Genomic DNA, 14,879 nt, shown 5'->3' with positions numbered 1-14,879 from the left:
TTTGAAAGTAGGCTATAGCTTTATTCATATCCATCAGGTTCAAACAACCAATGCATTATTAGATTCACATGTACATATGTTCGAGAATTAGATAAGCACCAAATAAAGAATGATGAACCAGGATTGTATACTTGTACTATTAAAGATGGTAAAGAAAGAGGCGAGAGACATTCTGGTTGCTGAACAAGGTGAAGCGGAATGGCCCTATTGTTCTCTCCTCGATGCAGAAGGCACGCATGACTCTAGTCCAACCCCATGTGATGGACGGCCGCCAATCATGTAGTTTGAGAGGTAAAATATTCAAACATTGTCATCTAACACAAGTCATTACGGGTAGTAAAAATAAGGCTACAAAGTTCTTAATTACCATTTGGTACGTCTCCAATGTATCTATAATTTTTGATTGTTCCATGCTATTATATTATCTGTCTTGGATGTTTTATATGCATAAATATGCTATTTTATATTATTTTTGGGACTAACTTATTAACCTAGAGCCCAGTGCCAGTTTATGTTTTTTCCTTGTTTTTTAGCATCACGGAGAAGGAATACCATACAGAGTCCAAACGACATAAGACCTTCTGGGTGATTTTTATTGGACCAGAAGACACCCAATAGACTTTGAGATCAAGTCAGAGGAGCCACGAGGCGGCCACAATGGTGGAGGGCGCGCCCCTGCCTTGTGGGCCCCCCGTGACCCCCCTGACCTACTTCTTCCTCCTATATATATTCACATATATTCCCGAGCCTCCAGAAGTATCCGCGAAAACACTTTCCACCACCGCAACCTTCTAGTCCCGTGAGACCCCATCTAGGGGCCTTTTCCGGCATCCTGCTAGGGGGGATTCGATCACGGAGTGCTTTTACATCAACTCTATTGCCCTTCCAATGAAGCATGAGTAGTTTACCTCGAACCTACGGGACCATAGCTAGTAGCTAGATGTCTTCTTCTCTCTCTTCGATTCTAATTACCATGTTCTCCTTGATGTTCTTGGAGATCTATCTGATGTAATCTTCTTTTCTGGTGTGTTTGTCGAGATCCGATGAATTGTGGATTTATGATCAGCTTATCTATGAATATTATTTGAATCTTCTCTGAATTATTTTATGCGCAATTTGATATCTTTGTAATTATTTTCAAACTATCAGTGTGGTTTGGCCAACTAGATTGGTTTTTCTTGCAATGGGAGAAGTGCTTAGCTTTGGGTTCAATCTTGCGGTGTCCTTTCCCAGTGATAGTAGGGGCAGCAACGCATGTATTGTATTGTTGCCATCGAGGATAAAAAGATGGGGTTTACATCATATTGCTTGAGTTTATTCATCTACATCATGTCATCTTACTTAATGCGTTACTATGTTCTTCATGAACTTAATACTCTAGATGCAGGCAGGAGTCTGTCGATGTGTGGAGTAATAGTAGTAGATGTAGAATTGTTTCAACCTACTTGACACGGACGTGATGCCTATATTTCATAATCATTGCCTTAGATATCGTCATAACTTTGCGCTTTTCTATCAATTGGCCGACAGTAATTTGTTCATCCACCGTATTATTTGCTATCTTGAGAGAAGCCACTAGTGAGACCTATGGCCCCCGGGTCTATTTTCCATCATATAAGTTTCTGATCTACTATTTTCCATCATATAAGTTTCCAATCTACTATTTTCCATCATATTAGTTTCTGGTCTACTATTTTTAAATCTTTTATTTTCAGATCTATAAACCAAAAAACCCAAAAATATTTAGTTACGTTTTGTTTACTTTTATTTATCTCTATTAGATATCACTTTTGCAAGTGACCGTGAAGGGATTGACAACCCCTTTATCGCGTTGGGTGCAAGTTGTTTGATTGTTTGTGCGGGTATTGGTGATTTGTGCGTTGTCTCCTACTGGATTGATACCTTGGTTCTCTAACCTAGGGAAATACTTATCTCTACTTTGCTGCATCACCCTTTCCTCTTCAAGGGAAAAACCAACGCAAGCTCAAGAAGTAGCACCATTCTACAGTTCACCGTTGTCTTGCATAAAGTGTAAATAAATAGTTCGATTGACATCTTTTGACCCATTTTAATAACAATCTTTATCAGTTTCCTCACTTGATGCTGGTTCATGAATATCTCATTGCCCCATACGCAGAAAGGGTCGAAGTTTGGATCTTTGGCAATGACATATGTACCTAAAAGCACCAAATTAATATTAGAAGCTAAACAACAATTAAAAAATGATGTAGTACAACACTCCCTCCATCCCATTATATAAGATCTTATTACATGTATATCTAGACATCATCAGAACATTAAGGTAACACTCTTCCTTGTTGCTATGTAGCCTGGGATTGCATATTAAGTCATTCAGTACAATGCATGTTGCTATGTAGCCTCAGATATATTAAATATGGCCCTAGTTAATATACCAGTAAATGGGTTAAAGATATATTCAGTGAAATGTCTGATTCTAGATTAACCCCTTATCAGCCCCAGGCTATATGGTACTTGTTGGGGAACGCATTAATTTCAAAAAAAATCCTAGGCACACGCAAGATCCATCTAGGTGATGCATAGCAACGAGAGGGGAGAGTGTTGTCTACGTACCCTCGTAGACCGTAAGCGGAAGCGTTATGACAACGCGGTTGATGTAGTCGTACGTCTTCATGATCCGACCGATCCTAGCACCGAAGGTACGACACCTCCACGATCTGCACACGTTCAGTTCGGTGACGTCCCATGAACTCTAGATCTAGCTAAGTGTCGAGGGAGAGCTTCGTCAGCACGACGGCGTGATGACGGTGATGATGAAGTTACCGACGCAGGGCTTTGCCTAAGCTCTACAACAATATGACCGAGGTGGAAATCTGTGGAGGGGGGCACCGCACACGGCTAAGAGATCAACTTGTGTGTCAATGGGGTGCGCCCTCCCCCGTATATAAAGGAGTGGAGGAGGGGATGGCTGGCCCTCTCTATGGCATGCCCTAGGGGGAGTCCTACTCCCACCGGGAGTAGGATTGCCCCCTTTCCCTAGTTGGAGTAGGAGAGAAGGAAGGGGAGAGAGAGGGAAGGAAGGGGGGCCCACCCAATTCGGATTGGGCTAGGGGGGCGCACCCTCCACCTTGGCCTTCCTCTCCTCTATCCCACTAAGGCCCATATACTCCCCGGGGGGTTCCGGTAACCCCCCGGTACTCCGGTAAATGCTCGAACTCATCCAAAACCATTTCGGTGTCCAAACATAGCCTTCCAATGTATCGACTATTTCGAGACTCCTCATCATGTCCGTGATCATATCCGAGACTCCAAACTATCTTTGGTACATCAAAACACATAAACTCATAATACCGATTGTCACCGAACGTTAAGCGTGCAGACCCTACTGGTTCGAGAACTATGTAGACATGACCGAGACTCATCTTCGGTCAATAACCAATAGCGGAACCTCTATGCTCATATTGGTTCCTACATATTCTATGAAGATCTTTATCGGTCAAACCGCATAACAACATACATTGTTCCCTTTGTCATCGGTATGTTACTTGCCTGAGATTCGATCGTTTGTATCTCAATACCTAGTTCAATCTCGTTACTGGCAAGTCTCTTTACTTGTTCCGTAATGCCACATCCTGTAACTAACTCATTAGTCACATTGCTTGCAAGGCTTATAGTGATGTGCATTACCAAGAGGACCAAGAGATACCTCTCCGATACACGGAGTGACAAATCGTAATCTCGATCTATGCCAACTCAACAAACACCATCGGAGACACCTGTAGAGCATCTTTATAGTCACCCATTTATGTTGTGACATTTGATAGCACACTAAGTGTTCCTCCGGTATTTCGGAGTTGCATAATCTCATAGTCATAGGAACATGTATAAGTTATGAACGAAGCAATAGCAACAAACTAAACAATCATCGTGTTAAGCTAACGGATGGGTCAAGTCAATCACATCATTCTCCAATGATGTGATCCCGTTAATCAAATGACAACTCATGTCAATGGTTAGGAAACTTAACCATGTTTGATTAACGAGCTAGTCAAGTAGAGGCATACTAGTGACACTTAGTTTGTCTATGTATTCACACATGTACTAAGTTTCTGGTTAATAAAATTCTAGCATGAATAATAAACATTTATCATGATATAAGGAAATATAAATAACAATTTTATTATTGCCTCTAGGGCATATTTCCTTCAGTCTCCCACTTGCACTAGAGTCAACAATCTAGTTCACATCGTCATGTGATTTCACACCAATAGTTCACATCTTAATGTGACTAATACCCAAAGGGTTTACTAGAGTCAATAATATAGTTCACATCGCTATGTGATTGAAAACCAAAGAGTGATCATGTTTTGCTTGTGAGAGAAGTTTAGTCTACGGGTCTGCAACATTCAGATCCGTATGTATTTTTCAAATTTCTATGTCTACAATACTCTGCACAGAGCTACTCTAGCTAATTTCTCCCACTTTCAATATCTATCTAGATCGAGACTTAGAGTCATCTAGATCGGTGTCAAAAGATTGCATCGACGTAACTATTTACGATGAACTCTTTTATCACCTCCATAACCGAGAAATATTTCCTTAGTCCTCTAAGGATAATTTTGACCATTGTCTAGTGATCCACTCCTGGATCACTATTGCACCCTCTTGCCAAACTCATGGTGAGGTACACAATAGGTCTGGTACACAACATAGCATACTCTATAGAACTTATGACTGAGGAATAGGGAATGACTTTTCATTCTCTTTCTATTTTTTGCCGTAGTCGGGTTTTCAGTATGTACTCAACTTCACACCTTGCAACACAGACAAGACCTCCTTCTTTGACTGTCCCATTTTGAACTACTTCAAAAAACTTGTCAAGGTATGTACTCATTGAAAAATTTATCAAGCGTCTTGATCTATCTCTATAGATCTTGATTCTCAATATGTAAGCAGCTTCACCGAGGTCTTTCTTTGAAAAACTCCTTTAAAACACTCCTTTGTGCTTTCCAGAAAATTCTATATCATTTCCGATCAACAATATGTCATTCCCATATACTTATCAGAAAGGCTGTAGTGCTCCCACTCAATTTCTTGTAAATACAGGCTTCCAAAAGTCTGTATAAAACTATATGCTTTGATCAACTCATCAAAGCGTATATTCCAACTCTGAGATGCTTGCACCAGTCCATAGATGGATCGCTGGAGCTTGCACACTTTGTTAGCACCTTTAGGATTGACAAAACCTTCTGGTTGTATCATATACAACTCTTCTTTAATAAATCCATTATGGAATGTAGTTTTGATATCCATTTGCTAGATTTCATAAAATGCGGCAACTGCTAACATGATTCGGACAGACTTTTAAGCATCGATACGAGTGAGAAAATCTCATCGTAGTCAACACCTTGAACTTGTCGAAAACCTTTTGCGACAATTCGAGCTTTGTAGATAGTAACACTACTATCATTGTCCGTCTTCCTCTTGAAGATCCATTTATTCTGAATGGCTCACCGATCATCGGGCAAGTCAATCAAAGTCCATACTTTGTTCTCATACATGGATCCCATCTCATATTTCATGGCCTTGAGCCATTTTGTGGAATCTGGGCTCATCATTGCTTCCTCATAGTTTGTAGGTTCGTCGTGGTCAAGTAACATGACTTCCAGAATAGGATTACTGTACCACTCTGGTGCGGATCTTACTCTGGTTGACCTACGTGGTTCGGTAGTAACTTGATCAGAAGTTTCATGATCATCATCATTAACTTCCTCACTTACTAGTGTAGGAATCACTGGAACTGATTTTTGTGGTTAACTACTTTCCGATAAGGGAGCAGGTACAATTACCTCATCAAGTTATACTTTCCTCCCACTCACTTCTTTCGAGAGAAACTCCTTCTCTAGAAAGGATCCACTCTTAGCAACAAAGATCTTGCCTTCGGATCTGTGATAGAAGGTGTACCCAATAGTTTCTTTTGGGTATTCTATGAGGACACACTTCTCCGATTTGGGTTCGAGCTTATCAGTTTGAAACTTTTTCACATAAGAATCTCAACCCCAAACTTTAAGAAATGACAGCTTAGGTTTCTTGCTAAACCACAGTTCATACAGTGTCATCTCAACGGATTTTTAGACGGTGCCCTATTTAACGTTAATGCAGCTGTCTCTAATGCACAACCCCAAAATGATAGTGGTAATTCGGTAAGAGACATCATAAATTGCACCATATCTAATAAAGTACGGTTATGACGTTCAGACACACCATTACATTGTGGTGTTCCAGGTGGCGTGAGTTGCGAAACTATTCCACATTGTTTCAAATGAAGACCAAACTCGTAACTCAAATATTTGTTTCCGTGATCAGATCATAGAAACTTTATTTTCTTGTTACGATGATTTTCCACTTCACTCTGAAATTCTTTGAACTTTTTCAAATGTTTCAGACTTATGTTTCATCAAGTAGATATACTCATATCTGCTCAAATCATCTGTGAAGGTCAGAAAATAACGATACCCACCGCGAGCCTCAACACTCACTGGACCGCACACATCAGTATGTATTATTTCCAACAAGTCTGTTGCTCGCTCCATTGTTCCAAAGAACGAAGTCTTAGTCATCTTGCCCATGAGGCATGGTTCGCAAGCATCAAGTGATTCCAAAAGTCCAGCAGCATGGAGTTTCTTCATGTGCTTTCCACCAATATGAACTAAACGACAGTGCCACATATAAGTTGCACTATCATTATTAACTTTGCATCTTTTGGCTTCAATATTATGAATATGTGTATCACTACGATCAAGATTCAATAAACCATTTATATAGAGTGTATGACCATAGAAGGCTTTATTCATGTAAATAGAACAACAATTATTCTTTGACTTAAATGAATAACCGTATTGTAATAAACATGATCGAATCATATTTATGCTCAACACAAACACCAAATAACATTTATTTTAGGTTCAACACTAATCCCGAAGGTAAAGGGAGTGTGTGATGGTGATCTTATCAACTTTGGAATCACTTCCAACTCACATCATCACCTCGCCCTTAACTAGTCTCTATTTATTTCGCAACTCCCGTTTCGAGTTACTACTCTTAGCAAGCGAGCCAGTATCAAATACTAAGGGGTTGCTATAAACAGTAGTAAAGTACACATCAATAACATGTATATCAAATATACCTTTGTTCCCTTTGCCATCCTTCTTATCCGCAAAGTATCTAGGGCAGTTCCACTTCCAGTGACCATTTCCTTTGTAGTAGAAGCACTCAGTTTTAGGCTTGGGTCTAGCTTTGGGATTCTTCATGGGAGTGGAAACTTGCTTTCCATTCTTCTTAAAGTTCCCTTTGCCCTTTTACTTGAAACTAGTGGTCTTGTCAACCATCAACATTTGATGCTTTTCTTGATTTCTACCTTCGTCGATTTCAGCATCACGAAGAGCTCGGGAATCGTTTTCGTCATCCCTTGCATATTATAGTTCATCACGAAGTTCCAGTAACTTGGCGATAGTGACTAGAGGACTCTATCAATCACTATCTTATCTGGAAGATTAACTCCCACTTGATTCAAGCGATTGAACTACTCAGATATTCTGAGCACATGCTCACTGGTTGAGCTATTCTCCTCCATCTTGTAGGCAAAGTACTTGTCAAAGGTCTCATACCTCTCGACTCAGGCATGAGTCTGAAATACTAATTTCAGCTCCTGGAACATCTTATATGCTCCATGGCGTTCAAAACATTTTTGAAGTCCCAGTTCTAAGCCGTAAAGCATGGCGCACTAAACTATCAAGTAGTCATCATACTGAGCTATAACGTCTACATTTGCTCCTGCAATAGGTCCGTCACCTAGCAATGCATTAAGGACATAATTCTTCTGTGCAGCAATGAGGATAATCCTCAGATCACGGAGCTAGTCCGCATCATTGCTACTATCATCTTTCAACATAGTTTTCTCAAGGAACATATCATAAATAAAACAGGGAAGCTATACGCGAGCAATTTATTACTTAATAACTCCCACTTAGATAGACATCCCTCTAATCATCTAAGTGATCACGTGATCCATATCAACTAAACCACGTCCGATCATCACGTGAGATGGAGTAGTTTTGAATGGTGAACATCACTATGTTGATCATATCTACTATATGATTCACGCTCGACCTTTCAGTCTTAGTGTTCCGAGGCCATATCTGCATATGCTAGGCTCGTCAAGTTTAATTTGAGTATTCCGCGTGTGCAAAACTGGCTTGCACCCGTTGTATCTGAACGTAGAGCTTATTAGACCTGATCATCACGTGGTTTCTCGGCACGATGAACTGTAGCAACGGTGCATACTCAGGGAGAACACTTATACCTTGAAATTTAGTGAGAGATCATCTTATAATGCTACCGCCAAACTAAGCAAAATAAGATGCATAAAGGATAAACATCACATGCAATCAAATATAAGTGATATGATATGGCCATCATCATCTTGTGCCTTTGATCTCCATCTCCAAAGCACCGTCATGATCACCATCGTCACTGGCTTGACACCTTGATCTCCATCAAAGCATTGTTGTCGTCTCGCCAACTATTGCTTCTACGGCTATCACTACCACTTACTGATAAAGTAAAGCAATTACATGGCGATTGCATTTCATATAATAAAAGCGACAACCATATGGCTCCTGCCAGTTGTCGATAGCTCTATTACAAAACATGATCATCTCATAAAATAAAATTTAGCATCATGTCTTGACCATATCATATCACAACATGCCCTACAAAAACAATTTAGACGTCCTCTACTTTGTTGTTGCAAGTTTTAAGTGGCTGCTACGGGCTGAGCAAGAACCATTCTTACCTACGCATCAAAAACCACAATGCGGTATAGTGATTTCTTTTTGATCTTTAGAAAGAACCATATTCATTGAATCCGATTCAACTAAAGTTGGAGAAACTGACACCCACCAGCCACCTATGTGCGAAGCATGTCGGTAGAACCAGTCTCACGTAAGTATACACGTAATGTCGGTCTGAGCCACTTCATCCAACAATACTGCAGAATCAAGAATCAACTAGTGACGGCAAGCAATATGTATATACCCACGCCCACAACTCCTTTGTGTTCTACTTGTGCATATAACATCTACGCATAAACCTGGCTCGAGTGTCACTATTGGGAACGCAGTAATTTCAAAAAATCCTACGCACACGCAAGATCCATGTAGCAACCCAACCTCAAACGGTCAAGTCTCTGTGCTTCAGTGTCATCCCTGGATCGGTAATGCTGACACACACAGTACTTCGAAGGATTTATAACAGAGTAGCAATCACACACTAACTACATCGAATGTCTCAAAAGAGAACTTATTACAATAAATATGGCTTAAAGCCATCTAAATAAGATAACATCAGAAGTCTTGGAAGATAAAGTGAGTCCATCAACTCCAACAGCATAGCTGAGTGCACGACAACGGCCTTGCGAACCTTACCCTTCGTTTGAAAGTCTGCAACATGATACGTTGCGGCCCGAAAGTGGGTCAGCACATGGAATATGCTGGCACAGTAACACAGTAAAGTAATGAACATATAATTGCCATCACTACATGCATATATGGCTAGTAGAGGCTGTATGGTTAATATGTTTTTACGAAAAGTCATTTTTCCCTACAACAAAGGAACATATTTTATTTAACTATCATGGTAGTTGAACAACATTGAGAAGGTTCCTCCAACTCAAATCCCAATTAAAAGTAATTATCAACCCAACAATATTAAATTTAGAGTGATGAGATCCATATGATAATTCAAGTACCAATTACTCAAGATGTCCATAACCGGGGACACGGCTAACCATGATTAGTTTGTACACTCTGTAGAGGTTTGCACACTTTTCCCCACAAGACTCGATCTCCTCCGTTGGATTTCTCGCACTACATGGTGTTTGAGAAACGGATGACCGAGACACAGTCTTTAAGAAGCATTAACTCTAACCCTGGGTAGACCGTACCAAGCTACATCCCCTACATCTTCTATAGTCTACCACTGGAAGAGGTCACCCAACTTACTCCACTATGCCAGAGCCCATAATGGCTTGTGGCTACACACGGAAGTTTCTAGCATGAATAATCTTGTGATCCCTTTGAGCCTGGGTGGCGGACCGTAGGATGATCACACGGGTACTCCGGGATATCCTAGGACAACACTGCATTCTCCAGGTGCCCACAAGCAATCCACCCAGATGTGTTTTAAAGTTGCCACCTTAAGTTAACCATTAATTGACAATCTCACATCTGTCATGGATTCACTCACCCAAACCACGTCTACGAGCATAGCATAGCAATATAAGCATACGTAGAAGTAACCCCCAAGGGTTTGATAATAAACAGGGCAATAGGTTCTACCTCAACAACTACTTCCCAAACCCACATGTTAAGAGATCCTACTCATGCAATGTTTGAGGATTTATACTAATGCATAAAAACTGGGTATGAAAAGAGTATGATCAATGTGTTACTTGCCTTGCTAATGATCTACAAAACCTAGAGACTCGTAGTAGCACGCTTCACACTCCGTGAATTCAATCGCAAACAAACAATAGCATACATAAGCTATCAACCACGGTTGCACGGGTAAAACTCAAATAAGAAGATCGAATCCTAAAACGCAACTGAAGAGATTCGATCTGCAAAAAGAATCAAAACAAACAGAGCAACGAAACTCAAACTATGAAAGAAACAAGATCTGTTTACTAATCTGGACTAAAGTCATATTTTACAATACCAAAAACTTGTTCAAGTTGGTTAAACAGAAAGAGGGCAACGAGACGAAAATCTAGACGCTTGTTTCACCCGATTTGGATAAAAGAGCGAAAAGATAAACCAAAACGAAGATTAGGGCTGGAATCACGATCGAAAATAATCACGGAAAAACCCTGGGAAAAGAAAAACTGACGAACAGGCTAACGAACAAACGTTCGCTGCCTGCGGCTAACGGACGAGAAGCGTTCGTTAAAACGAACGCACGGACGAACGTCCGCTATTTAATCGAACCAAGAAAAACCAAACGAACCGATCTAAAAAAACAAAACTAGGGTTTTAAAAAAACCAGGACTTTACCTAAAAACCAAAAAAACCGAACGGTTCCGGATCGGATCGGCTCTGGCGGCTTCTATGGCGGTGCGGCTAGGCGGGGCGACGCGGGGCGGCGCGGTAGCAGCGTGCGGCGGCGGAGGAAGCAGCGGCGCAAGGCGGCGGGGCGGCGGCGGCTGTCGACTTGGGGCTCCAGGGGGGTCCGGATCGGCTTTTAAGAAGGAGAGGGGAGGTGGCTTGCGGTACGGGCGGGGAGGCGTGGTCGAGACGGCCACGACGGGCGGCGGCGTGCGGCTCGCGTTCTCCGCAAGGGAGACGGCGGCGCGGGGTGGCTAGGCCAACTGGGCCTCAGCCCAGTTCGGTCAGGCGGGAAAAACTTTTTTAAACATAATTCCGTCAAAAATAAATCCTAGAAAAATAAATAAAAATCTAAAAATACAAAACAAATTTTCACCATCTAAATAAAATATTTAGAACAGGGTGAACATTTTCTTGGCCTAAAATGCAATTTTGAAGATGCATATATTTTTCTAATTCAAATAAAATAGCAATAAAAATCCAAATAAAATCTATTATTTGACTTTTGGTATTTTTCCTCCAATATTTCATTTATTTTGGAGAAGTCATATTATCTCCTATCATATATTTCTAATATGAAATATTTTCAGAGAGAAAAATAATTAAAACCAAAGTGATCCTTGTTTTGATATTTGATAAAATTCAAATATGCACTACTAGGAAAAGGGCTACTAATGGCGCACCAGTTTTGCCTACTAATGGTGCACTACTGGTGCGCCATTAGTATCACGCCACTAGTATTTCTTACTAATGGCGCACCACCGGTGCGCCATTAGTATCTGGTATACTAATGGCGCACCACGCAGTGCGCCATTAGTATAGAACACCATGCGCCATTAGTATCTGGCATACTAATGGCGCACTGTTGGGTGATGCGCCATTAGTATGAATATTAGTTTTTTTACTTTTCTGAATTTTGCACAGGTTACAAAATATATTATTGGACAGAATATAGACAACACCCCACAGCAAGAGCAGATTCATCGAATACAATAGAAGATTAGTCTCCGAATACAATTCATCATATTAGTCTCCGAATTCAAAAGACTGAACAAAGATAGAACATTACAAGTCTCGAGACCGCGAGTAGCGAGTTTGTCGGAAGTAATACTAATCCTAACAAGTCCTACTAATCATCATCATACAACTTCTACTCGTTATTAATAACAAGTCATACGATCATCATCTTGATAGTCATTGAACCAACCCTACTTAGTTGTTCTTAGCACATGATGATCAGTATTAGGCAGGACCTAAATACCCTATTTAAGCTAAAATAGCATAAAACAATATAGACCCTGACTCTCCATTATGGAGAATGGAGAACATCCTATCTCCAATTCTTGCGCTTCGCTTCCTTTTGCTTCCAAGAACCTCCTTACGACTGTCCATACATTTTTTCCATCCTTTGATTTTCATGTCTCCACTTCTTTTAGAAATCTCGTATGGACAATTGAGATTCGTAGGATGACCTGGCTGTATGTTCAAAACATTAAGACTACCTTTCTTATACATCAAATGAGGCACACAATTCTCTCGGATTATCTGTTGAAAAACATAGTAATAACTTCATAGTTAGCAATGATGGACTAGTTTTAGAAGTATGCAAAAGATGCACGGATGTCGTAATAGTAAAAATCTTACCAGGGTATCTCCATGGTAGTTACCGTAGTTGAACACATGCACTAGTGGCACGTATTTACCATAATGTTGAGGAGTTTGATTGTGGATATTGTAATTCTCAATGTCAGTACAAAATCCGACCAAATGATTTTTCTCCTTGTAAGTTGTTAATTCGGAGCTATCGGTGTAGTGGGTTTTGTCTACCATCTCCCGAACATTCTTTGAACAATAAAAATAAGCTGTCAATGGAAATAAGCTGTCAACTATTTTGAAATAAACAATATAAATTAGCTAATAACTATGTTTGAGAAACTCACATAGCGGTAGCACTGGAGGCGTATCAACAAGGACCCAAATGTCCATATTGTCTTGGTTGATGTCAGGATTACCAAGATCCATGGTGATAAGCATACCCTCATCAAAACCATACATCTTGCAAAATGCTTCCCAATTTTTGCAACCAAAATGGGTTACGCTCTCAGAATTATATAGATTTACTTCAAAGTCCACATCGTGATGAGTCCTTAGGTGAATTTTCTTTGTTTCAGAAATTTCATGGTCTTCAAAATCCATCCTCTCCAAGACATAGCGTCTTGCATGGCATGGGATAAGCTATATTCGAATTGTAAAAGATGAAAATTACACGTTGAAATAGTTGAAGTCATGCTTAATTATGAAAATAACACTTGTCGTCGTTGTGTACCGTTTCAACTTCAAAGGTCTCCTCGAGCTTAATGCTGAAGCGCCGATCATCGTCCAGATGAGGCATGTCGCACAAACCTCGATCGCAGTGGCACCAGTCGCACTCCCCCGGGAGACTTTCATTGTTCGATGACGACATATCCTACGTTCATAATTCAAAACTACATCATTTAGGGTTTGTCGACACCGAGGCATCCTAAAAGCTAAGCTTTTATCAGTTAGGGTTTGTCGACGCCGAGGCACCCTAAAAGCCTAAGCTTTCGTCATTTAGGTTCTTATCGACACCGAGGCACCCTAAAAGCCAAGGTTTTATCATTTAGAGTTTGTCGACGCCAAGGCACCCTAAAAGCCTAAGCTTTCATCATTTAGGTTCTTATCGACACCGAGGCACCCTAAAACCTATGGTTTAATGCAGCAAGAATAAAGGGGCAGTTGATCCTACTTAATTAAGTACTAAGATACCCCGGCCCATGCATTAGTCGCAAGTACCCCATATGTCCTATTTTTTAGCAAAGTCATGCTAAAATTCACGGAAATTTTCAGCATGACCTTTGCTGAAAATAGGACATATGGAGTACCCGAATTTGCCGGAACGGAAGTTAATCGACATTCCGGCAAACTCAAGGGCCTCTTGGGGTACCTGCAAATTCATCACGACACAATGGTCGGAGACAAAACCCAACAAACTAGCAAGATGATCATCATCTTTGCAAGTCATTACTTGTCAAATGCAGAAGTGCATAACACAAGCTCACTGACATAGACACACATAACAGCCACACAACAGCATAGACATTAAACATGTGCAGAGATCACAATCAACAAGGTTTCCATCAGGTGTATTTCAGACTATTATTCCCATCCCGAGAAAGCATCGACTTCAGAATATCCCCTTTTCAAAGAATGTGTTCTGTGATGAAAGCACTAGCGAATCATGTTAAAGCTAACCCCTACTTTTGACCCCCAACTATAACAACCGCATGCAGTACAGAGAAGTGTTGATGCAGGCATCAAACATTATAATGCCGCAGGGCAAGGTCTCAAGTTACATGATCAGTTGTGCTTGACTGAAAATTTTGACAGGAAAAATTTTGACTGAAATTTTGACTGGAGTAACAAAGGCATAACAGTAGAAATTACAGGTGTAGATTGCTCTGTTCAACAAACTTCCTATCAGTCCAACAATGTTTCTGAATCTAAACTTTTTCAGTTAACAGATCCTAAACCTGACAATGTTCAGTTAACAGAAAGGGGGGGAGGGGAACCGGTGCAGCTCACCGAGAGGAAGACGATGGCGAGCTCGTGCGGGGCCGGGGTTGACGAGGTGACGCGGATCGACGGTGAGGCATCGGTGTCGTAGAGGCGCCGGAGACCTTGCCCTGCGAGACAGAGAAGGGGCCGTCAGCCCCGGCG

Source organism: Triticum urartu, chromosome 6 (assembly GCF_003073215.2).
Source record: "Triticum urartu cultivar G1812 chromosome 6, Tu2.1, whole genome shotgun sequence".
Lineage (NCBI taxonomy): Eukaryota > Viridiplantae > Streptophyta > Magnoliopsida > Poales > Poaceae > Triticum > Triticum urartu.
The sequence above is the reverse complement of the archived record's forward strand: the minus strand, read 5'-3'. Positions refer to the sequence as shown.